This window comes from Pristiophorus japonicus, chromosome 11 (genome assembly GCF_044704955.1).
Source record: "Pristiophorus japonicus isolate sPriJap1 chromosome 11, sPriJap1.hap1, whole genome shotgun sequence".
Taxonomy (NCBI): Eukaryota; Metazoa; Chordata; class Chondrichthyes; family Pristiophoridae; genus Pristiophorus; species Pristiophorus japonicus.
This window is the reverse complement of record NC_091987.1, coordinates 215,776,602-215,802,365: the sequence shown is the minus strand read 5'-3', so window position 1 is coordinate 215,802,365 and position 25,764 is coordinate 215,776,602. Positions and strand designations below refer to the sequence as shown.

General features: G+C 52.6%; 1 long non-coding RNA gene across 1 annotated transcript in view; it reads left to right on the top strand.

The window, feature by feature from the left end:
• The window catches only part of LOC139275939 (uncharacterized), a 69,880-nt gene that overhangs the window by 9,246 nt on the left and 34,870 nt on the right, over positions 1-25,764 (top strand). The window contains exon 3 of the long non-coding RNA XR_011595797.1: positions 17,206-17,373. This is a non-coding gene — a long non-coding RNA (uncharacterized lncRNA). The remainder of the gene's footprint in view (positions 1-17,205; positions 17,374-25,764) is intronic.

Here is a 25,764-nt window from a genome sequence, read left to right as displayed (position 1 = left end):
GGACTCCAGGGGATGAGCCCTCTGGTGGTTAAACAAAATGATCAGATAATCTATTTTAGTGATGTTGGTTGAGGGATAAATATTGGCCAGGCCACCGGGGATAACTCCCCTGCTCTTCTTCGAAATAGTGCCGTGGGATCTTTTACGTCCACCTGAGAGGGAAGACGGGGGCCTCGGTTTAACGTCTCATCCGAAAGACAGATGGGTGGGGAAGGGATTATTTCCCAGTCTAGACACTTCCAAGGTCAGGTAAAGAATGGGTTAAATTCAAACTTGCTCTATTCTGCAACCAGATGTGGGCTAACCCTGGTGCCCATTCCCAGAAAAGCATCCCGTAAAAGGACCAATGGGACATTTACACTTCCTGCATCAACCGTCCGAAACGCCTTCCACAGTGAGATTGTCAACTGACGTCTGAGATTGCCATTACCAGGAACAGTGACATGGTGGTTATGTTACTTGGACCAGTAACCCAGAGGGCTGGACTAATGATCCAGAGACATGAGCTCAAATCCCACCACGGCAGCTGGGGAATTTAAATTCAGCTAATTAAATAAATCTGGAATATAAAAGCCAGTATCAGTAATGGTGACCATGAAATGATCGGATTGTTGTAAAAACCCATCGGGTTCACTAATGTCCTTTCGCAAAGGAAATCTGCCGCCCTTACCCGGTCTGGGTCTATATGTGACTCGAGACCCACAGCAATGTGGTTGACTCTGAACAGCCCTCTGAAATGGCCCAGCGAGACACTCAGTTATCTCATCACCACCTTCTCGAGGGCAGTTAGGGATGGGCAATAAATGCCGGCCTTGACAGCGACGCCTACATCCCATGAAAGAGGGGGAAAAAACAAGAGTTGAGCGGGCATACTTCAGGTTGGTTCCTAGGCTGGGCTGGGCTGGGCTGGGGGGGGTGAGGGGGTGAGAGGGTAGAATCAGAAGGCGAGAGAATTGGTCTCCAATATCCCCTCATGGCCAGCAGCATTGACAGTGGCCTGAGAAGGGAAGGTGAAAACGGGCCGGGGTAAAATGATGTGGGGGAATGGGAGGTTACCCGAAAACAGGGCAGATTATCCCTGAATCAAAAACAGGGAATGGTGGAAATCAGCTGAAAGGACTTGGAGCATCTCCGAAGAGGGGAAAAGATTCTTCATCACATCTCGCAGACACATTCAAAGGGCTTCAAATTAAAGTGCAGTGGCTGTTGTTAATCATAGGATCACAGAATAGTTACAGCACAGAAGGAGGCCATTCGGCCCATCGAGCCCATGCTAACTCTCTGCAAGAGCATCTCAGCCAGTCCCACTCCCCCGCCCTTTCCCCATAGCCCGGCAAATTGTTTTCCTTCAGGTAGTTATCCAACAACCTTTTGAAAGCCACGATTAAGTCTGCCTTCCCCACCCTTTCAGGCAGTGCATTCCAGATCCTAACCACTCATAAGAACACAAGAAATAGGAGCAGGAGTCGGCCATTTGGCCCCTCGAGCCTGTTCCGCCATAACCCTAACCCTAACCCTAACCCTAACCCAATAAAATCATGGCTGATCTGATCTTGGCCTCAACTCCACTTCCCTGCCCACTCCCCATAACCCTTGACTCCGTTATTGTTCAAAAATCTGTCTATCTCCACCTTAAATATATTCAATGACCCAGCCTCCACAGCTCTCTGGGGCAGAGAATTCCACAGATTTACCACCCTCTGACAGAAGAAATTCTTTCTCATTTCCATTTTAAATGGGCAACCCCTTACTCGCTGCGTAAAAGAGTTGGAACCTTTGGTTCTTCTGCCAATCACCTTAAATCTGTGTCCTCTGGTTCTCGACCCTTCCACCAATCGGAACAGTTTGTCTCTATCTACTCTGTCCAGACCACTTATGATTTTGAACCCCTCGATCAAATCTCCTCTCAACCTTCTCTGCTCCAAGGAGAACAACCCCAGCTTCTCCAGTCTATCCACTTCACTGAAGTCCCTCATCCCTGGGACCATTCTCGTAAATCTCCTCAGCACCCTCTCTAAGGCCTTCACTTCCTTCCTAAAGTGCACTGCCCAGAATTGAACACAATACTCCAGTTGGGGCCAAACCAGGGTTTTATAAAGGTACATCATAACTTCCTTGCTTTTGTACTCTATGCCTCTATTTAAGAAGCCCAGGATCCCATAACCTTTTTTAAACCACTTTCTCTACCTACCCTGCCACCTTCAGCGATTTGTGCACATACCCCCAGGTCTCTCTGTTCGTGCACCCACTTTAGGGTTGTACCCCTCAGTTAATGCAGAAGCCACATTGTGCAGAGCAAGACCACACAAGTGTCATTCATCACTGCAATCGCTTTCCCATTCTTCCCGCTTTCTCTGGCTCATACTTCGGAAATCTTGTGGCGCATTCCTCAATCTTAGTGAGAATTCTGCTTCATGTCTCCTATTTATCCGGGCACCGCGTACAACGGAAAAACCGCGCACCGTACCATTTTTGTGGATTGTGTATTTCGGACTGAGCTCTTCAGTGGAGCTGGTGAAGGGTGACGGGGGGGATCACCGTGGGAACAGTCACCGTTCCGGGCGGGAGCCACCATCCGGCTCAGATTCCGGGGCGGGGGGGTGTCACCGTGGGTAACAGTCACCGTTCCGGGCAGGAGCCACCATCCGGCTCAGAGTCATAGAGGGGTTTCCAATGCCTCCAGGACAATGGGTGCTGCTGCCTATCCAGCACCCGATCTGAATGTCTTCCCTCCCAGTGTGACCCCCATCAAAGCCGGCATGAAGCAGGATTCAGTCACCCGGACAATGCCGCATTTTATTTTGTTAATTGCCGCTTGATGGCCCACAGTGTTCTCACCAGAGGGAAAGATCACGGTTTGAGAATTTGTGTAGGAGTTCAAGGCAATGGACATTAAAGAACTCTTTCTGAAATGCAGAGGGACAGATATGTTGCAGATGCTTTGCTGTGTGTTTGGCACAGAATTAGAGGACAAAGGTTTGGAATTAACAAACCTCAAGAAAGGTAAAGATTTCTCACTGTGTTTCTCTGCTTCTCTCCTTGTCTGTTCTTTACGCTGTTCTTAGTGTGTCTCGCTTTCTGTCTCATGTCTTCTTTTCTTTCCTTTTCCTTCTTTCCTTCCTTCCTTCCCTCCTTCCTCCATTCCTCCCTCCCTCCCTGTCAGAAGGTTGTGGGACTGAGGGAGTGCTGCACTGTCGGAGGGGCAGTACTGAGGGAGTGCTGCACTGTCGGAGGGGCAGTACTGAGGGAGTGCTGCACTGTCGGAGGGACAGTACTGAGGGAGTGCTGCACTGTTGGAGGGGCAGTACTGAGGGAGTGCTGCATTGTCGGAGGGGCAGTACTGAGGGAGTGCTGCACTGTCGGAGGGGCAGTACTGACGGAGCGCCGCACTGTCGGAGAGACAGTACCGAGGGAGTGCCGCACTGTCGCAGGGGTAGTACTGAGAGAGTGCTGCACTGTTGGAGGGGCAGTACTGAGGGAGTGCTGCACTGTTGGAGGGGCAGTACTGAGGGAGTGCTGCACTGTCGGAGGGGCAGTACTGAGGGAGTGCTGCACTGTCAGAGGGGCAGTACTGAGGGAGTGCTGCACTGTCGGAGGGGCAGTACTGAGGGAGTGCTGCACTGTCGGAGGGGCAGTACTGAGGGAGTGCTGCACTGTCGGAGGGGCAGTACTGAGGGAGCACCGCACTGTCGGAGGGGCAGTACTGAGGGAGTGCTGCACTGTCGGAGGGGCAGTACTGACGCTGTCGGAGGGGCAGTACTGACGGAGCGCCGCACTGTCGGAGAGACAGTACCGAGGGAGTGCCGCACTGTCGCAGGGGTAGTACTGAGAGAGTGCTGCACTGTTGGAGGGGCAGTACTGAGGGAGTGCTGCACTGTTGGAGGGGCAGTACTGAGGGAGTGCTGCACTGTCGGCGGGGCACTACTGAGGGAGTGCTGCACTGTCAGAGGGGCAGTACTGAGGGAGTGCTGCACTGTCGGAGGGGCAGTACTGAGGGAGTGCTGCACTGTCGGAGGGGCAGTACTGAGGGAGTGCTGCACTGTCGGAGGGGCAGTACTGAGGGAGCACCGTACTGTCGGAGGGGCAGTACTGAGGGAGTGCTGCACTGTCGGAGGGGCAGTACTGACGCTGTCGGAGGGGCAGTACTGAGGGCGTGCCGCATTGTCGGAGGGGGCAGTACTGACGGAGCGCCGCCCTGTCGGAGGGACAGTACTGAGGGAGTGCTGCACTGTCGGAGGGGCAGTACTGAGGGAGTGCTGCACTGTCGCAGGGGCAGTACTGAGGGAGTGCTGCACTGTCGGAGGGGCAGTACTGAGGGAGTGCTGCACTGTCGCAGGGGCAGTACTGAGGGAGTGCTGCACTGTCGGAGGGGCAGTACTGAGGGAGTGCTGCACTGTCGGTGGGGCAGTACTGAGGGAGTGCTGCACTGTCGGAGGGGCAGTACTGAGGGAATGCTGCACTGTCGGAGGGACAGTACTGAAGGAATGCCGCAATGTCGGAGGGACAGTACTGAGGGAGTGCCACACTGTCAGAGGGACAGTACTGAGGGAGTGCCGCACTGTCGGAGGGACAGTACTGAGGGAGTGCCGCACTGTCGGAAGGACAGTGAGGGAGTGCTGCACTGTCGGAGGGGCAGTACTGAGGGAGCGCCGCACTGTCGGAGGGGCAGTACTGAGGGAATGCCGCACTGTCGGAGGGGCAGTACTGAGGGAGCGCCGCACTGTCGGAGGGGCAGTACTGAGGGATTGCTGCACTGTCGGAGATGCCATCTTTCGGATGAGATGTTAAACCGAGGCCCCATCTGCTCTCTCGGGTGGATGTAAAAGATCCCATGGCCCTATTTTGAAGAAGAGCAGGGGAGTTCTCCCGGGTGTCCTGGGGCCACTATTTATTTCTGAATAAACATCACTAAGATAGATTATCTGGTCATTATCATATTGCTGTGTGTGGGAGCTTGCTGTGCGTAAATTGGCTGTCGTGTTTCCCACATTACAACAGTGACTACACTCCAAAAGTACTTCATTAGCGGTAAAGCACTTTGGGACGTCCGGTGGTCGTGAAAGGTGCTATATAAATGCAAGTCTTTCTTTCCTTTTCCATTCCTTCTCTCTCTGCCTCTCACCTCCTCTCCTTTTTTATAGACAGGGTCTTTTTGGACCTGTAATGCTCTGGCAGAAACAATGGCAGAAGCAGAATCCATAATAATTTGAACAGATAAGTGGATAAAAGTTTTGAAAAGAGAAAGGTGGATAGCTCCCGCCTAACCGAGAGCGGACACCGGCTCCTTCTGTGCTGCAAACATCATCTCTCTCTCACAGCCTGTCTCAGTCCATGTCTCTCTCTCCACTTTCAAATATTGTGCATGTGGTTCTCTCCTCTCTGTCTGTTTTTACTTTCTCTCTCTCCTTGCCTGTTTCAGTATCTCTTCCACCTTTTCCGTTTGTGCGTCTCATCCTGTCTTTCACTTTCTCTCTCTCTCGACTTCTGCCTCCCTCCCCGTCTACCTTTCTCTCTCCTTTCATCTTTCTCTCTCTCTCTCTCTCTCTCTCTCTCTCTCTGTCTATTCCTCCCCGTCCCATCCCGTCTTCCCACCCGCTCAGAAATTATGGTTATTTAAAGTCACGCGATGTCCCTTTGGGCCGGCCAAAGATCTTTCATCGAAGGTATAAGAAATTATGATCGATCAATCTAAAAGCTCACATCTGAGTGGGGGCGGAGGGAGGGGGGGGGGGCAGAGAGGCAGCACTTACCCTCCGAGTTCTTGATTATTGCAAAAAAAAGATTAATTTTTCCATTTGGGATGGATCCCAGCATCTGCCTGGACTAAGATCAAAGTGCCGTTGTGTGTGTGGAAAATGATGTGACTCCGATGGGAGGCTGGGAGAGACACTAAAATTCTGTGTTACAGCCAGCACTGTACGTCATGAAGGCAACTCTCCTGCTTATCATTGTTTAGATAGGAAAATAAATTGGGCCCAGAGCCTGAGTGTGTGCAGTCAATCAGGCTGAAGAACGCAGCGAGTTGTTGTGATCGGGAACGCGCTGCCTGAAAGGGCGGTGGGAGCAGATTCAATAGTAACTGTCAAAAGGGAATTTGATAAATACTTAGAAAACAAAACATTGGCTGTGGGGAAAGAGCAGAGGGAAGTGGAACTAATTACACAGCTCTTCCAAAGAACCACCACATGATGGGCCCAATGGCCTCCTGCGCTGTACGCCGTGCAAGGTGTCGGCTGTGGCTGAGTGGGCAACACTCTCAACTCTGAGTCAAGAGCTTGTGGGTTCAAGTCCCACTCCAGAGACTTGAGCACAAAATCCAGGATAGTGAGGGACTGCTGCACTGTCAGAGGTGCCGTCTTTCGGATCAGACGTTAAACCGAGGCTCCTGTCTATCCTCTCAGGTGGACGTAAAAGATCCCACAGCCACTGTTTGAAGAAGAGCAGGGGAGTTCTCCCCGGTGTCCTGTCCAATATTTATCCCTCAATTAACATCATTTTAAAAAAAGATGATCTGGTCATTGTTTTTTTAAAATCCATTCCCGGAATGTGGACGTCGCTGGCAAGGCCGGCATTTATTGCCCATCCCTAATTACCCCTTGAGAAGGTGGTGGTGAGCCGCCTTCTTGAACCGCTGCAGTCCGTGTGGTGAAGGTGCTCCCACAGTGCTGTTAGGGAGGGAGTTCCAGGATTGTGACCCAGCGACGATGAAGGAACGGCCGATATATTTCCAAGTCAGGATGGTGTGTGACTGGGAGGGGAACGTGGAGGTGGTGGTGTTCCCATGCACCTACTGCCCTTGTCCTTCTAGGTGGTAGAGGTCGCGGGTTTGGGAGGTGCTGCCGAAGAAGCCTTGGCGAGTTGCTGCAGTGTATCTTGTAGATGGTGCACACTGCAGCCACGGTGCGCCGGTGGTGGAGGGAGTGAGTGTTGAAGGTGGGGGATGGGGAGCCAATCAAGTGGCTGCTTTGTCCTGGATGGTGTCGAGCTTCTTGAGTGTTGTTGGAGCTGCACTCATCCAGGCAAGTGGAGAGTGTTCCATCACACTCCTGACTTGTGCCTTGTAGATGGTGGGAAGGCTTTGGGGAGTCAGGAGGTGAGACACTCGTCGCAGAATACCCAGCCTCTGACCCGCTCTTGTAGTCTCAGTATTTATGTGGCTGGTCCAGTTAAGTTTCTGGTCAATGGTGACCCCCAGGATGTTGATGGTGGGGGATTCGGCGATGGTAATACCGTTGAATGTCAAGGGGCGGTGGTTAGACTCTCGCTTGTTGGAGATGGTCATTGCCTGCCACTTGTGTGGTGCGAATGTTACTTGCCACTTCTCAGCCCAAGTCTGAATGTTGTCCAGGTCTTGCTGCATGTGGGCACGGACTGCTCCGTTAGTTGTTTGTGGGAGCTTGCTGTGCCCAAATTTCCAGCTGCATTTCCTACATTACAGCACTGACTACACTCCAAAAATTCTTCATTTTCTGTAAAGGGCTTTGGGACGTCCAGAGGTCGTGAACGGTGCTATTGAAATGCAAGTCTTTCTTTTTGCCATTGTAAGATTCAGGAAGCAGTTTTTTTTCTATGCTTAGCGATAACAATTTGTCTTAATTTTACCCACCCACCCCCACTTCACTTCAGTTTGTGAAATACAGCAGTTGATAATAATAACGGGAGACTGCGATAGTTCCCAGGGCTGAATGCAGAGGCACAGCAGGTAATGTCAGGCTGCACCATATCTACCCTTTCCCCTGCTTGCTTTAATTGGCTGATGATGGGAGGGGCCAGCAGCCGGTGCTGGGGCCAATTAGAGTGGGGCTGCTATTGGCCGCTCCGTGCTGGTGACATTTGAGCATGATTGTGCGAGGCGTACTCGACACAGAGCAGCGCGCTGACAGACAATGGAAGGCGAAGGGCGAGAGGGAACCACAGGGACTGAAAAAATAAGCACAGCTGGAAGCGATGAAATTTAAAGAAGGCAGGATCCGAAATTGCCCCTCTCCGCGGGGCCAGTTAGCGCTGTCCGCCGGCGTTAACGGAGCGCTAATCTGTCAGTGCGAGTGGCCGCACCAGCCACATCGACCCGCGCGTATTCCCCCGCCCCGGGGCTCTGCCGGCGAAAGCTGGTTTGCGCCCCCCCCCCCAGTTAAGGGCGCAGCACAGACACGCCGATGACCCCAGATTGCCCCGTGCCGACCCCTTTGCGCCCCTGCGGGGGAATTTGCCTCAAAGGGCGAGTTCTGCGCGGGGCGACCCCACCGACTGCTTCTCGGTGACTCAAAGGGGAGGTGCGGAAGCTGCCATCTTTCTTGTGTTGTCTGACTTTTCAGTCGGCCCGATAACGGCGGCCATTGGCAAGTCGATACCCTCCCTGGTGGCACAATGGGCGGCACTGAATGTGCTGCCCAGATCGAGGTGCCCCTGGCTCATTGGGCAGCACACTCACCTCTGAGTCACAAAGTTGGAGGGGCAGTACTGAGGGAGCGCCGCACTGTCGGAGGGGCAGTACTGAGGGAGCGCCGCACTGTCGGAGGGGCAGTACTGAGGGAGCGCCGCACTGTCGGAGGGGCAGTACTGAGGGAGCGCCGCACTGTCGGAGGGGCAGTGCTGAGGGAGCACCGCACTGTCGGAGGGGCAGTACTGAGGGAGCGCCGCACTGTTGGAGGGGCAGTACTGAGGGAGCGCCGCACTGTCGGAGGGGCAGTACTGAGGGAGTGCCGCACTGTCGGAGGGGCAGTACTGAGGGAGCGCCGCACTGTCGGAGGGGCAGTACTGAGGGAGCACCGCACTGTCAGAGGGGCAGTACTGAGGGAGTACAGCACTGTCTGAGGGGCAGTACTGAGGGAGTGCCGCACTTTCGGAGGGGCAGTACTGAGGGAGTGCCGCACTGTCGGACGGGGCAGTGCTGAGGGAGCGCCGCACTGTCGGAGGTGCCGTCTTTCGGATGAGACATTAAACCGAGGCCCCGTCTGCCCTCTCAGGTGGATTGAAAAGATTCCATGTCACTCTTTTGAAGAAGAGCAGGGGAGTTCTCCCCGGTGTCCTGGGGCCAATATTTATTTCTGAATAAACATCCTAAAAGAGATTATTTGGTAATTATCACATTGCTGTTTGTGGGAGCTTGCTGTGCGCAAATTGGTTGCTGCGTTTCCCACATTACAACAGTGACTACACTCCAAAAGGTACTTCATTGGCGCTTTGGGACGTTCGGAGTTCGTGAAAGGCGCTATAGAAATGCAAGTTCTTTATTTCTTCTTCGAGAGAAGGGGTGGGACGTTGCGACATGCTGTGACACGTCGCGTGACACTGATGTTTTAGGACTGTGCCCCGTGAGCGGTGCGCTATCGCTGGGGGGACTCTGGGTTAGCGCAGTTTACATTTATTTGGAACAATGAGCCCAAATCCGGCTCAATACCCGGCAGCACAGAAACATCCCCGTCAGCGAAATTAGCCGCCCCAGACCCAGCACCGGGCAAACCGCCCCCCCCCCGCCCATAGTCTCCCTTTCTGCTTCCTATTCCAAAAGGGGGAGAGTTTTGGGTCCCGGCAAAACCTGGAGGTCCTTTATATTTGCAGGACTCCTGCCCTGAATTTACCCAGCCAGGGACGGAGCCATGGCAGTCCGGGAGCGCTCCCTATTCAGGGCCAGCGGTAGAGACACCGCCAATCGTCCTCAGAACCTTGGGGTTGGGGAAGAGGGAAATCGGCCAGGGTTCCCGCTCCTGTGGGGTGGTAGGGATCGTTTCATGCGCCGGCGACAGCTCATCTAACGTAAACTCTTGGCCGGTGGGCGCCTGGCGTTTGTGCGCACACGGTCGTTGGATGAGGTGAGGCGCGGACTCAGCTATGCGGTGCCCTCCCGGGTCGAATGTCCCAGCAACGCACACGCGCACGCATGGCCAGCTGGGTGAGGCAGCGGAGGGATCGGTGCTCACGGAACCACGCGCCCCGCTAGAGACCGGCGCTGCAGAGATCGGGAGACGGGCAGAGTTACCAGAGCTCGGGGCCCAGGCAGCCGGAGCCACGGCCCCCAATGGTGGGGGGGGGGGGGGGTGGGGGGGATGGCTGGAAACTGGGGGATGCGCGAGAGGCCAGAATTAGAGGAGCGGCGAGATCTCGGAGGGTTGTGGGGCTGGAGGAGGTTACAGAGATAGGTAGGGAGCGAGGGCCATGGAGGGATTTGGAAACAAGAATGAGAATTTTGAAATCGAGGCGTTGCCGGAATGGGAGCCAATGTGGGTCACCATGCCTTTTGTTGCCTGGGCCCCAAGCTCTGGAACTCCCTCCCTAAACCTTTCCGCCTCTCTAACTCTCTCTCCTCCTTTAAGACGCTCCTTAAAACCTACCTCTTTGACCAAACTTCTGGTCATCTGCCATAATTTCTTCATATGTGGCTCGGTGTCAAATTGATCAGTTTTATCTCATAACAACTGCTGTGAAGCACCTTGCGACGTTCACTACATCAAAGACGCTATATAAATGCAAGTTGTTGTTGTGATGGGTGAACGGGACTTGGGGAAAGTTTGGACATGGGTGGCAGAGTTTTGGATGAAGAAGCCAAAGGCTGGAATGGAAACCAGTCACGGTGAAGGAAGCTGACCATCACCACCTCAGGGCAACGTCGCCCAGTTTCTCCCAAACCTCAAGAAGAAAGATTTTTTATTTACAAACTGCCCTATTGTCCATCGCCAACCGGCAGCGGAAGCAGAGGGTCATTGGATGCCTGCGGTTCAGCGAGGATGGGAGGTACAGCCTCTCTGCTTCCCTTTGAACTGATGTCTTGGCCACAGTGCAGACGCCCACTTCAAAGGCCGAAACATCTAACTGAGCCTGTGTCTGGTGGTCACGTGGGCTTTTAGCTGCTGCGTCTCTCTGATGAAAGGAGCCTTCTTCTGTTCAAATTGGCTGGATTTTCGGTTGAGAGCGAGGAGGGGACGCGAGTGCTGAGACTTACTTCTGTAAAACATTTTACAGAGGGAAAGTGTGAGTACATGTTTGGACCGGTGGAATTTTGGGTAAGTGGTTTCAAGGGTGACTCACGGCTCCTGTGTGAAGTCAGCCCCTTGTCCCATCCTCAGTGAAGTCATGGTCTCCTCAAGGATGGGTTCGATAGAATCACTTTGAGTCTACAGCACAGACACAGGCCATTCGGCCCACCGCTCCGTGCCGGGGTTTATGCCCCACCGCTCCGTGCCTGGGTTTATGCCCCACCGCTCCGTGCCGGGGTTTATGCCCCACCGCTCCGTGCCAGGGTTTATGCCCCACCGCTCCGTGCCGGGGTTTATGCCCCACCGCTCCGTGCCGGGGTTTATGCCCCACCGCTCCGTGCCGGGGTTTATGGTCCACCCCTCCCACCCCTCTCCATCTCCCCCATCACCATATCCCTCTATTCCTTTCTCCCCCATGTGTTTATCCAGCGTCCCCTTAAATACATCGATACTATTTGCCTCAACCCCTCCCTGTGGCAGCGAGTTCCACATTCTCACCACTCTCTGGGGAAAGAAATTTCTCCTGAATACACTAATTAGCGCCTTGGGACGTTTTACTACGTTAAAGGCGCTATATAAATAAAAGTTTTTATTATTGACTATCTTATATTGATGGCCCCTTGTTCTGGTCTCCCCCACAAGGGGAAACATCTTCTCTATGTCCACCCTAGCAAACCCCTTTCCTAATTTTAAAGACATTGATTATCTTGCAACTCAGCCTTCCCTTTTCCAGAGGAAAGATCCCCAACCTGTTCAAATTTTCCTGGTGGGTATAATCTCGCCGTTCTGGTATCAATCGTGGGTCTTTCTTTGCAACTTCTCCAGTGCCTCGATATCCTTTGGTTCTATAATATGGAGAGCAGACCTCCAGGTCTGGATCAGAGACTATGGATGACGTAATTTCCCCATCATCCTCAGCGAGGGGGGGGTGGGGCAGAGGGGGGGGAGGTGGGTGGGTATGGGGCAGGACGGGGGAGGAGGGGGGGGGCTAGGGGAGGGGGGGAGAGGTGGGGCAATGGGGAAAGTGGGGGCAGAGGGAGAGTGGGGAGGGGGGAGAGGCGAGAGTGCGAGGGGAGAGAAGGGGGGCGGGGGGTTGGGGGGTGAGGTGGGGCAATGGGGAAAGTGGGGGGAAAAGGGGAGACTGGGGGGGGAGAGTGCAGGGGGACAGTGGGGAGGCGGGGTGAGTTGGGGGGTGAGGTGGGGCAATGGGGAAAGTGGGGGCAAAGGGGAGACTGCGTGGGGAGAGTGGGGAGGGGGGAGAGTGTGGGGGGACAGTGGGGGGGCGGGGTGAGGTGGGGGGTTGGGGGGATGAGGTGCGGGGGGGTGAGGAGCGGGGGGGGGGGCGATGGGGGGCAGTGGGGGAGGAGACATCACCATCACTGAATGGCCCTCAGCATCTGAACGGCCAGTTTTGATACGAGAGGAAGGGAAGGCGCTGTAACTAGACAGAGAGCAAAGCAGAGTTGTAGCAGCGAGCACAGCATTTCCTTCCGTGCCTGTTGCTGAAATCGCAGCGAAGTAAAACATTGCTCCAGGCCCCGAGGCATTGCCAGAGTCAGATGATGGAAACATGACTGCAGAGGCCGCTGGGCCTGACTGCTGGCTGAGGCTGTATCCAGCTCAGAGAATCGATCGCTCCCTGTAACCCGCCTCTCCAGCTACTGCCTGACCTCACTTGGTGTTGTTTCAATTCACCACAAAGCATAGGGGTTGCCAACACTCCAGGATCGCCCTGGGGTCGACAGGAATTGACGAATAATCTCCGGGACACTGCCGGGATCAAAACCCCCGGGGAGAAATCACACGGCGTTACACCAAATGATGGTTTTGGTTCATATTTTTTCAGCGCTTTTGTTTATTAGTTGTTGAAATATCGTAAAGAGGAAAAAAAGGCTGGTTGACCGGGAAAGGTTGTTAGAGGCAGGTAGTCATGTGACAAACCTCCAGGAATATGTCCAACCAGAGTTGGCAACGCATCTCCACTCCCAGTGCAGTACTGAGGGAGCGCCGCACTGTCGGAGGGGCAGTACTGAGGGAGTGCCGCACTGTTGGAGGGGCAGTACTGAGGGAGCGCCGCACTGTCGGAGAGGCAGTACTGAGGGAGCGCCGCACTGTCGGAGGGGCAGTACTGAGGGAGTGCCGCACTGTCGGAGGGGCAGTGCTGAGGGAGTGTCGCACTGTCGGAGGGGCAGTACTGAGGGAGTGCTGCACTGTCGGAGGGGCAGTGCTGAGGGAGTGTCGCACTATCAGAGGGGCAATACAGAGGGTGCACTCAGGTGGACGTAAAAGATCCCATGGCACTATTTTGAAGATGAGCAGGCCAATATTTATCCCTCAATCAACATAACAAAAAACCAGATGATATGGTCATTATCACATTGCTGTGTGTGGGAGCTTGCTGTGTGCAAATTGGCTGCTGCGATTCCCACATTACAAAAGTGACTACACTTCAAAAGTACTTCATTGGCTGTAAAACGCTCTGGGGCGTCTGGTGGTCATGAAAGGCGCTATATAAATGCAAGTTCTTTCGTTACCTCAAGGGGGAAGGGTAAATGCACAGTACCCTGCTCGCAAAAGATTCGGGGCTAAAACCCATCTTTGGTGCTTACTGCCTGTGTAACTAGTTGTAATTGATCTTTATTGATGCCCTGGTATTGATTGTCGCGTCGAACTGATCTACCTCTGTATACAAACACTGGGGGCGGGGGAGAGTTCATTGGTTAGCGATTCGAGTGCTTGAGATAGAAAGACTGACTGGAGTGTCAGCCTGGATTTATTTCTTTGTGGAGTTGATGGAGTGGGACTTGAGCTCACATATTTCTGAGTCAGAGGTGAGTGTGCTACCCACTGAGTCACAGCTGACAGTGAGTCAGATACATACAGTGACCCAACCCCGTGTGATAACCACATGACCATGACCCTCAGCCAATCAGTGACATTGTAGCCCATTTTAACCCATACATGGATATGCATCCATTTTGTTTCCCACAAATTCTATCCAGCAGTTACAACTTAAAACAAACTACAGTAAGACAGTTTAGGATTACGTGAACTTTGGGATTTTGTTTTCATTCGTGAAATGTGGGCATCGCATGGCAAGGCCGGCATTTATTGCCCATCCCCAGTAGCCCTTGAGAAGGTGGTGGTGAGCCGCCTTCTTGAACCGTTGCAGTCCGTGTAGTGAAGGTGCTCCCACGGTGCTGTTGGGGAGGGAGATCCAGGATTCTAGGCCCAGTTGTTACCAGAACTGAGAGGTTATGAGTATCAGGAAAACTGAATAGGCAGGGGCACTTTTCTCCAGAAAAGCGAATATGTCTCCCGATGGAGAGTGTTCCATCGCACTCCTGACGTGCCGTGTTGGTGGCCTGGATTAGGCCTGGCTGTGATAGCCTCAAGCACCCCTCCCAACCGGGCAATCAAATGAGAGGCTAACACACAGCAGCTACACTCACAGATGATGCACAGTTATTTGGAGCGAAGGGCAGCTGACACCCATGAAGCCACAACCCAACATGAGTCAGCACCCTCGGGGGGGAGAGGCGGGGCGAGCACAGACTGTATTTACAGACACAGAAACAGCTCCGTTCCGGGGTTTATGCCCCACCGCTCCGTTCCGGGGTTTATGCCCCACCGCTCCGTCCCGGGGTTTATGCCCCACCGCTCCGTGCCGGGGTTTATGTCCCACCGCTCCGTGCCGGGGTTTATGCCCCACCGCTCCGTGCCGGGGTTTATGCCCCACCGCTCCGTGCCGGGGTTTATGCCCCACCGCTCCGTGCCGGGGTTTATGCCCCACCGCCTCGTGCCGGGGTTTATGCCCCACCGCCTCGTGCCGGGGTTTATGCTCCACACCAGCCCCCTCCCACCCCTCTCCATCTCCCCCCATCACCATATCCCTCTATTCCTCTCTCCCCCATGTGTTTATCCAGCTTCCCGTTAAATACATCGATACTATTCGCCTCAGCCCCTCCCTGTGGCAGCGAGTTCCACATTCTCACCACTCTCTGGGGAAAGGAGTTTCTCCTGAATTCCCCATTGGGTTTATTAGTGACTATCTTATATTGATGGTCCCCAGTATTGGCCTCGCCCGTGAGTGGAAACAGCATCTCTGTGTCTACCCTATCCAACCCGTTTAATAATCTTAAAGACCCTCTATCGGGTCACTCTTTGGTCTTCTCTTTCCTTGGGAAAAGAGCCCCGGCCTGTTCAGCCTTTCGCGATCAGTATAACCTCTCAGTTCTGGTATCATTCTACTAAATCCTTTGAGTACTTTCTCCAGTGTCGCTCTATCCTTTTTGTAATATGGAGACTACAACTGTGCGCAGTATCCAAGTGTGGTCGAAACAAAGTTCTATACAAGTTTAACATAACTTCTCTGCTTTTCAATTCTGTCCCTCTGGCAATGAACCCCAGTGCTTGGTTTGCTTTTTATGGCCTTATTTATCTGCGACACTACTTTTAGTGATTTGTTTATCTGTACCCAGACTCCTCCGCCCCATTTAGACACTTACTTTACAAGGAGTATGTGACCACCTCCTTCACCCTTCCATGTATTACTTCACACTTATAATTGAAGTTCATTTGACCAATTACACGCCCATGCTGCAAGTTTATCAATGTCTTCCTGTAATTTTCCACGGCATTAACTACACTCTCCAATTTGGTGCCATCGTCAAATTCTGAAATATTAGGCGGGGGGTGGTGGGGGAAAGGAATATTCCGGAGAACCAGACGCGTCCATCAGTAAACAGAATTAACTGGACATCGCAGTAGAACGACGCTACTTCTGAAAGAATGAACTTGCATTTATATAGCGCCTTTCACATCCTCAGGACGTCCCAAAGCACTTTCCAGCCAATGAAGTACTTTTGGAGTGTCGTCACTGTTGTAATGTAGCAGCCAATTTGCGCACAGCAAGCTCCCACACACAGCAATGTGATAATGACCCGGATTGTCTGCGTTTTTCAGGTAATTAAGAACTATACTCGGAGCATGTTCCCACCATCCCATGGACCTGCTGTTGCAAACCAGCTCATCTCAGATGGTGGCCCCTGGGAGGTCCCACTGGGCTGATTGATTCATTGATTATGGTTTTGCTCCCGCACACTCCCCTAGTTGATAGAGAAGCGCCTACCTTTGCTTAGGCCCCCAGCCCCTCCCTCTCCCAACTCTGACATCCCTCTGCTACCTAAGTGGTCACTTTTCACGATGAGTGCTGGCGGGATTTTCAACGTTGCCGCTGTGGCCAATCCTTTTCTCACTCAGTATCCTGCAGGCACTCGGCAGGCCGGGGTTACTGGTTAGTGATTCACAGGCAAACACTGGCTGCGTTTGGTCTCCCTCTTTCCAAGCGACTGAGAGTGAGGACAATGAGCGCATCTCTGCTGTCACTTCCAGTTGTGCCTGGCTAACGGTGATGACCCTGGGGTTAGCATTGGTCAGTGGGTCCTGCCAATCAGTTAGAAAAGGAAAAGAACATTTCAAAACTGGGATTGATAGATTTTTGTTAAAGAAAGAAAGACTTGCATTTATATAACGCCTTTCACGACCACGGACGTCCCAAAGCGCTTTGCAGCCATTGAAGTACTTTTGGAGTGTAGTCACCGTTGTAATGTTAAATAAGGGTATTGAAGATTACATAACCAAGGCGAGTGGATGGAGTTAACATTCAGATCAGCCACAAGCTAATTAAATAGCGGAACAGGCTCGAGGGGCTGAATGGGCCTCCTCCTGTTCCTGTGTAACAGGCTCGAGGGGCTGAATGGGCCTCCTCCTGTTCCTGTGTAACAGGCTCGAGGGGCTGAATGGGCCTCCTCCTGATCCTGTGTAACGGGCTCGAGGGGCTGAATGGGCCTCCTCCTGATCCTGTGTAACAGGCTCGAGGGGCTGAATGGGCCTCCTCCTGTTCCTGTGTAACAGGCTCGAGGGGCTGAATGGGCCCCCTCCTGTTCCTGTGTAACAGGCTCGAGGGGCTGAATGGCCTCCTCCTGTTCCTGTGTAACAGGCTCGAGGGGCTGAATGGGCCTCCTCCTGTTCCTGTGTAACAGGCTCGAGGGGCTGAATGGCCTCCTCCTGTTCCTGTGTAACAGGCTCGAGGGGCTGAATGGCCTCCTCCTGTTCCTGTGTAACAGGCTCGAGGGGCTGAATGGCCTCCTCCTGTTCCTATGTTCCGAAATCAATGCTGAATACAATCGCTTACATCTGTTATAAGATATTCCTTTTCTCTCTGTTGAAGGTTGAGCAGCATAAACACACAGAGCTTCGAAATGCTGGTCCAGTTTGAACTGGGTTCTCCTGCTCTGATCCAGGACTAACAAGGACACTCCAATGAACTGGTTTTGCAGGATGCCGAGTGACTGAAATGTGGTCACCAGCAGATCAAAGACTGGACTGATCCCCGCAGGTGCGTTTAGTCTCATAATCTGTTCAAATTGTTTGCGTTGCTGTGCAAGGGACCATTCTTAAGTCTTGGCAAGACCCCAGGGTCTGTCCTTGTTTATTTCCACACTCAAACTGTGATAATCAATCAAAAACCAGACTGCACATTCAAACAAAAAACAACTTGTATTTATATAGCGCCTTTAACGTCCCAAGGTGCTTCACAGGAGTGATTATCAAGCAAAATTTGACACCGAGCCACATAAGGAGATATTAGGACAGGTGACCAAAAGCTTGGTCAAAGAGGTAGGTTTAAGGAGCATCTTAAAGGAGGCAGAGAGGTTTAGGGAGGGAGTTCCAGAGCTTAGGGCCCAGGCAGCTGAAGGTACGGCCACCGATGGTGAAGCGATTAAAATCGGGGTGCACGAGAGGCCAGAATTAGAGGAGTGCAGAGATCTTGGGGGATTGTGGGGCTGGAGGAGGTTACAGATACAGGGAGGGGCGAGGCCATGGAAGGATTTGAACACAATGATAAGAATTTTTAAATCGAGGCATTGCCGGACCGGCTGCCAATGTAGGTCAGCGAGCACAGTGGGTGATGGGTGAGCGGGACTCGGTGCAAGTTATGACACGGGGCAGCGAGCACAGGGGATGATGGGTGAATGGGACTTGGTGCGAGTTGGGACACGGGGCACAGGGGGTGATGGGTGAACGGGACTCGGTGCGAGTTAGGACACGGGGCACAGGGGGTGATGGGTGAACGGGACATGATGCGAGTTGGGACACGGGGCACAGGGGGTGAGCGGGACTCAGTGCGAGTTAGGACATGGTACACAGGGGGTGATGGGTGAGCGGGACTTGGTGCGAGTTGGGACACAGGGGCAGCCAAGTTTTGGATGAGCTCAGGTTTACGGAGGGTGGAAATGGGAGGCCGGCCAGGAGAGCGTTGGATAGTCGAGTCTGGAGTTTACACATATCTGATGCTTAAGTAAAAAGGCTGCATGCCAGCGCAAAATGTGCTACTTGTGTGTGTAAGCATCCAACTTTACAATCCGGCTCAGAACACACGAGCTTTGCTGGCTGGTTTTCAAATATCGCAATTCCCAGCCAGCCATCCCGTCCAATCAAAAATTAGTTATTTGTTTTAAAAAAAACATGAACATTAAGCGTTTCTTTATATCAATATCTATTTATTGTAAAAAGTTTCAGAGAGTTCGACACACTTCCGAAATCATGCTACAAAGTTTCACGGATACACCAAAAAGAAAGCTCGTCATTTTGTGCTGGTTTTTACTGACCCGGAGCTCCAATATTTACAATCAGCTGCCAATGCACACACTGCCCCCACAACTCTGCAATTAAACACGTTTGACAAATTAGAAATCATATTTGACAAATTTTCTGGAGTTCTTTGAGGATGTAACGAGCAGGGTGGATAAGGGGGAACCAGTGGATGTGGTGTATTTGAATTCCCAGAAGACATTCAATAAGGTGCCACATAAAAGGTTACTGCACAAGATAAAAGTTCACGAGATTGGGGGTAATATATGAGCTTGGTGGCAGTTTTGAGGGCCTGGTCTTCAAACACTCTTTTCCTCAGGCGACCAAAGGCTGCACTGGCGCACTGGAGGCGGTGTTGGATCTCGTCGTCGATGCCTGCTCTTGTTGACATGGGAAGTGGTCCACGGTGTCCAGGGCCGCGCTGTGGATCTTGATGACTGGGGGGTAGTGCTGTGTGGTGAGGACAGGCTGGTGGAGGACCTTTGTCTTACGGATGTTTAGCGTAAGGCCCATGCTTTCGTACGCCTCAGTAAATACATCGACCATGTCCTGGAGCACGGCCTCTGTATGTGCGCAGGCATCGTCCGCGTACTGTAGCTCAACGACAGAGGTTGGGGTGATCTTGGATCTGGCCTGGAGACGGTGCAGGTTGAACACTGGTTCTGTAGTTTAGTTCCACTCCAGCGGGAGCTTGTTGACTGTGAGGTGGAGCATGGCAGCGAGGAAGATTGAGAAGAGGGTTGGGGCGATGACGTAGCCCTGTTTGACCTCGGTCCAGACATGAATTGGGTCTGTGATGGATCTGTTGGTAAGGATCACGGCCTGCATGTCGTCGTGGAGCAGGCGGAGGATGGTAACAAACTTTTGGGGGCATCCGAAACGGAGGAGGACGCTCCATAGACCCTCGCGGTTGACAGTGTCAAAGGCCTTTGTAAGGTCGAAGAAGGCCATGTATAAGAGCTGGTGCTGTTCCCTGCATTTTTCCTGCAGCTGTCGCGCTGCAAAAATCATATCCGTTGTGCCCCGTAGGGGACGAAATCCGCAGTGCGACTCCGGGAGGAGCTCCTCGGCCACAGGGAGAAGACGTGGACCATGTACAGTAGACACCTCAAGTTGCTGGAGAAATATCACCAGCAATGTCTCTACAAGATCCTACAAATCCCCTGGGAGGACAGGCACACCAACATCAGTGTCCTCGCTCAGGCCAACATCCCCAGCATTGAAGCACTGACCACACTCGATCAGTTTCGCTGGGTAGGCCACATTGTTCGCATGCCATATACGAGACTCCCAAAGCAAGCGCTCTACTCAGAACTCCTTCACGGCAAACGAGCCCCAGGTGGGCAGAGGAAACGTTACAAGGACACCCTCAAAGCCTCCCTGATAAAGTGCAACATCCCCACCGACACCTGGGAGTCCCTGGCCAAAGACCGCCCTAAGTGGAGGAAGTGCATCCGGGAGGGCGTTGAGCACCTCGAGTCTCGTCGCCGAGAGCATGCAGAAACCAAATGCAGGCAGCGGAAGGAGCGTGCGGCAAACCAGTCCCACCCACCCCTTCCCTCAACCACTGTCTGTCCCACCTGTGACAGAGTCTGTGGCTCTTGTATTGGACTGTTCAGCCACCAAATAATTCACTTCAGGAGTGGAAGCAAGTCTTCCTCGGTTCTGAAGGATTGCCTATGATGATGATGTTGAATATATTAGTAAGGATAGAGGATTGGCTAACTAACAGAAAACAGAGAGTCAGGATAAATGGGTCATATTCCGGTTGGCAAATAGTAACTAGTGGGGTGCCACAGGGATCGGTGCTGTTCCTGAACTATTTACAATGATATAATGACTTGGATGAAGGGACCGAGTGTAATGTAGACAAGTTTGCTGATGATACAAAGATGGGTGGGAAAGCAAATTGTGAGGAGGACACAAAAAAATCTAGAAAGGGATATAAACAGGCTAAGTGAGTGGGCAAAAATTTGGCAGATGGAGTATAATGTGGGAAAATGTGAGGTTATCCACTTTGGCAGAAAAAATAGAAAAGCAAATTATAATTTAAATGGAGAAAAATTGCAAAATGCTGCAGTACAGAGGGACCTGGGGGTCCTTGTGCATGAAACACAAACAGTTAGTATGCCGGTACAGCAAATGATCAGGAAGGCAAATGGAATGTTGGCCTTTATTGCAAGGGGGATAGAGTATAAAAGCAGAGAAGTCCTGCTACAACTGTACAGGGTATTGGTGAGGCCACACCTGGAGTACTGCGTACAGTTTTGGTCTCCGTATTTAAGGAAGGATATACTTGCATTAGAGGATGTTCAGAGAAGGTTCACTCGGTTGATTCGGGAGATGAGGGGATTGACTTATGAAGATAGTTTGAGTAGGTTGGGCCTATACTCATTGGAGTTCAGAAGAATGAGAGTTGATCTTATCGAAACATATAAGATAATGAGGGGGCTCGACAAGGTGGATGCAGAGAGGATATTTCCACTCATCGGGGAAACTAAAACTAGGGGACATAGTCTCAGAATAGGGGGCCGCCCATTTAAAACTGAGATGAGGAGAAATTTCTTCTCTAAGGGTTGTAAATCTGTGGAATTCTCTGTCCCAGAGAGCTGTGGAGGCCGGGTCATTGAGTATATTTAAGGTGGAGATAGACAGATTTTTGAGTGATAAGGGAGTCAAGGGTTATGGGGAGCGGGCAGGGAAGTGGAGCTGAGTCCATGATCAGATCAGCCATGATCTTATTAAATGGCGGAGCAGGTTTGAGGGACCAAATGGCCGACTCCTGCTCCTATTTCTTATGTTCTTACAAACTCTTAACTGACCACAGGCGGTGTTCATTGACAGAACGATTAAATTTTGTAACCTTAAAGTGAAAGGCAGCCTTAGCAGCAGAATAATAATGCTGTCACTTTAAAATAAAGCGTCATCCGACTTGCCGTGACCAATTAGGGATGGGCAATAAATGCTGGCATTGTCAGCGATGCCCACATCCCATGAACAAATTTTTAAAAAACCACCGGACATCCGCGTGGATATAAATATCAACGTGTTCTTCGAAGAGTAGCCCTTTCCCAACCACGCACCATCAAATCTTTGCACTTTTTCCTGTAAATGCTGATATTTAGGGATGGTCCCTTACAAAACCCTTGTTCCATTTATCATGCTGCAAAATCTTCTGAAAGCGGTCTGCTTATGTAAAGTGTTTGGCTTGGCATTTAAAAGGGAAAGATGGCTAATTATTAATTCATCTCAGCATTTTTAATCGACAGTGAAAGGTGTTTGTTAGTGGTCATGCCTCTGGACAGTTTAATTTTTCTCGGGGACATGAGTGCTGATTGACTTTTTAGAAGAAAGGTGGGGCCCTCCCAGACCCCCGAACCCCACCCCTGCTTTGTAAAGAGGGTTCTTTGTGAAGAAAGTTTCCTTTATTTTGAAAGTAGCGGTGCAGGTAGACTCGATCAGCGGACTGCGCTCTCTGCAGTCCGCCATCACACAGTTCCCTGGGTCAGGGGCAAGTACCCCTCGGTCCCTCGGGTCAGGGGCACGTACCCCTCGGTCCCCCGGGTCAGGGGCATGTACCTCTTGGTTCCCTGGGTCAGGGGCATGTACCCCTCGGTTCCCCGGGTCAGGGGCACGTACCCCTCGGTTCCCCGGGTCAGGGGCACGTACCCCTCGGTCCCCCGGGTCAGGGGCATGTACCCCTCGGTCCCCCGGGTCAGGGGCATGTACCTCTTGGTTCCCTGGGTCAGGAGCATGTACCCCTCGGTTCCCCGGGGTCAGGGGAACGTACCCCTCGGTTCCCCGGGTCAGGGGCACGTACCCCTCGGTCAGGGGCACGTACCCCTCGGTTTCCCCGGGTCAGGGACATGTACCCCTCGGTTCCCCGGGTCAGGGGCATGTACCCCTTGGTTCCCCGGGTCAGTTCCCCAGCGATTGTCGGCCAGGATCCCGGGCAGCTCGAACTCACTGCGCCAGACTTGGTTACTCACCGTAGACATTTGGTGACCGCAGTTTCCTTGAGGTTAGCAGAGCTCCAGTCGTTCTGGCTGAGCTCACTTCTTTTTTTCCAAGAAAATGCTGTATCGGGACACTGCTGGGCAGGAGATGGTTAAAGGCAGAATTAGCCCCATACAAGCTAGTATTCCGCAAGATCCTGCAAATCCCCTGGGAGGACAGACGCACCAACATCAGCGTCCTCGATCAGGCCAACATCCCCAGCATCAAAGCACTGACCACACTCGACCAGCTCCGCTGGGTGGGCTACATTGTTCGCATGCCCAACACAAGACTCCTAAAGCAAGCACTCTACTCGGAACTCGTACACGGCAGGCGAGCCCCAGGTGGGCAGAGGAAACGTTACAAGGGCACCCTCAAAGCCTCCCTGATAAAGTGCAACATCCCCACCGACACCTGGGAGTCCCTGGCCAAAGACCGCCCTAAGTGGAGGAAGAGCATCCGGGAGGGCACTGAGCACCTCGAGTCTCAACGCCGAGAGCATGCAGAAATCAAGCGCAGGCAGCGGAAGGAGCGTGCGGCAAACCAGTCCCACCCACCCCTTCCCTCAACCACTGTCTGTCCCACCTGTGACAGAGACTGTAATTCCCGTATTGGACTGTTCAGCCACCTGAGAACTCACTTTTAGAGTGGAAGCAAGTCTTCCTCGATTTCGAGGGACTGCCTGTGATGATGATGGTTAAAGGCAGAATTAGCCCCCTACAAGCTCGTTCCGACCCTGTTATTTGCTGGTGTATGGCGCAAGGGAAGGGCTGGGAGGCGACATGTCGTCCGGGTGATCTGGAAATAGGCTGTGGGTCTTTTCTCCCAGTTTTTCCCCATTTAGCTGCAGGCTTGGCCCTACCTCTGGAACACTGTGCCTCTGGCGCAAAGGATTCACTTGTTCCTTGGGCCAATGGCCATGCTCCATGTGTGAGCTTAGATACAGAGAGAATCGATCCTGCTCTCATCCAATGTCACACGTGTAGCCAGAGTGACTGGATAGTGATCAAGAAACAAAGAACTTGCATTTATATAACACCTTTCACGACGTCACAAGGCGCTTTACAGCTAATTAAGTACTTTTGAAGTGTAGTCATTGTTGTAATGTGGGAAACTCATTAGCCAATTTGCGCACAGCAAGCTCCCACAAACAACAATGTGATAATGACCAGATAATCTGTTTTTTGTGATCTTGATTGAGATATAAGTATTGGCCCCAGGACACCAGGGATAACTCCCCTGCTCTTCTTCAAACTAGTGCCATGGGATCTTTTACATCCCCGAGAGAGCAGACGGGGCCTCGGTTTAACGTCTCATCCGAAAGACGGCACCTCCAACAGTGCAGCGCTCCCTCGGTACTGCCCCTCCGACAGTGCGGCACTCCCTCAGTACTGCCTCTCCGACAGTGCAGTGCTCCCTCGGTACTGCCCCTCTGACAGTGCGGCACTCCCTCAGCACTGCCCCTCCGACAGTGCGGCGCTCCCTCAGTACTGCCTCTCCGACAGTGCGGCGCTCCCTCAGTACTGCCCCTCCGACAGTGCGGCGCTCCTTCAGCACTGCTCCTCCGACAGTACGGCGCTCCCTCAGTACTGCCCCTCCGACAGTGCAGCACTCCCTCTGTACTGCCCCTCCGACAGTGCGACACTCCCCCAGTATCGCCCCTCCGACAGTGCGCTGCTCCCTCAGCACTGCCCCTCCGACAGTGCAGCACTCCCTCTGTACTGCCCCTCCGACAGTGCGGCATTCCCTCAGTACTGCCCTGCAGTGTCAGCCTAGATTTTGTGTTCAAGTTCCTGGAGAGGGGCTAGGAGGAGCAGGAACTTTGGCCAATTTCTGCACCCCTAACCCAGGGCCAGATGGAGTAGCCCCTGCTGGCGGTGAGATTAAACCCCTGCCGGCTCAGCTTCAGCCTTAGTGCTGAGACTTTTGGAGAGCTGAGAGTATTGTTTTAGCATCTTCGTAACATGCAAGCGTGTTAAGATGGGGATCATTGAGGGAGTGAGGGGGAGACAGCTTCCGTGATATCACCATAAGAGAAAGCATGCCTTAAAAGAGAGTGATGTTTCCCGACACAGTTCTGCTTTAACCAAACTTATGCTGAGGTGTTGGTGCTGGCCCCTTTAACACACATCCCTTACGCAAGTGAGGCAGGAAGTGATTCAGGGCCGAGAAATGATTGAATTCTCCTTACAGAGGAAAAGGAAGAGGAAGATGGTGGTGGCAGTCCAACTATTTTCTAAAGGGAATGTGTTTGTGTAGGAGTGACTCACACTGGCTGATGTCAGCCTCCTCCTACAGCCATAGTCATTGCAGCACGTTACAAATTTGTCACAGATTTGTGTTGTTTTAATACTTTAAATATTCTTATTTCCTTTCCAATCCACTCCCCCAACTCCACACCCAAGGCACTGGTTCTCACTGGGATACAGTCCCACACACACTGACTCTCACTGGGGTACGGGTCCCACACACACTGACTCTCACTGGGGTACAGTTCCACACACACTGACTCTCACTGGGGTACAGGTCCCACACAGACTGATTTTCACTGGGGTACAGTCCCACACACACAGACTCTCACTGAAGTACAGTCCTACACACACTGACTCTCACTGGGGTACAGGTCCCATGGACACTGACTCTCACTGGGGTATAGTTACACACACACTGACTCTCACTGCGGTACAGTCCCACACACACTGACTCTCACTGGGGTACAGTTCCACACACACTGACTCTCACTGGGGTATAGTCCCACACACTGGCTCTCACTGGGGTACAGTCCCACACGCACTGACTCTCACTGGGGTACGGGTCCCACACACACTGACTCTCACTGGGGTAAGGATCCCACAAACACTGACTCACACTGGGGTAAGGATCCCACAAACACTGACTCTCACTGGGGTAAGGATCCCACAAACACTGACTCTCACTGGGGTAAGGATCCCACAAACACTGACTCTCACTGGGGTAAGGATCCCACAAACACTGACTCTCACTGGGGTACAGTCCCACACACACTGACTCTCACTGGGGTACAGTCCCACAAACACTGACTCTCACTGGGGTAAGGATCCCACAAACACTGACTCTCACTGGGGTACAGTCCCACACACACTGACTCTCACTGGGGTAC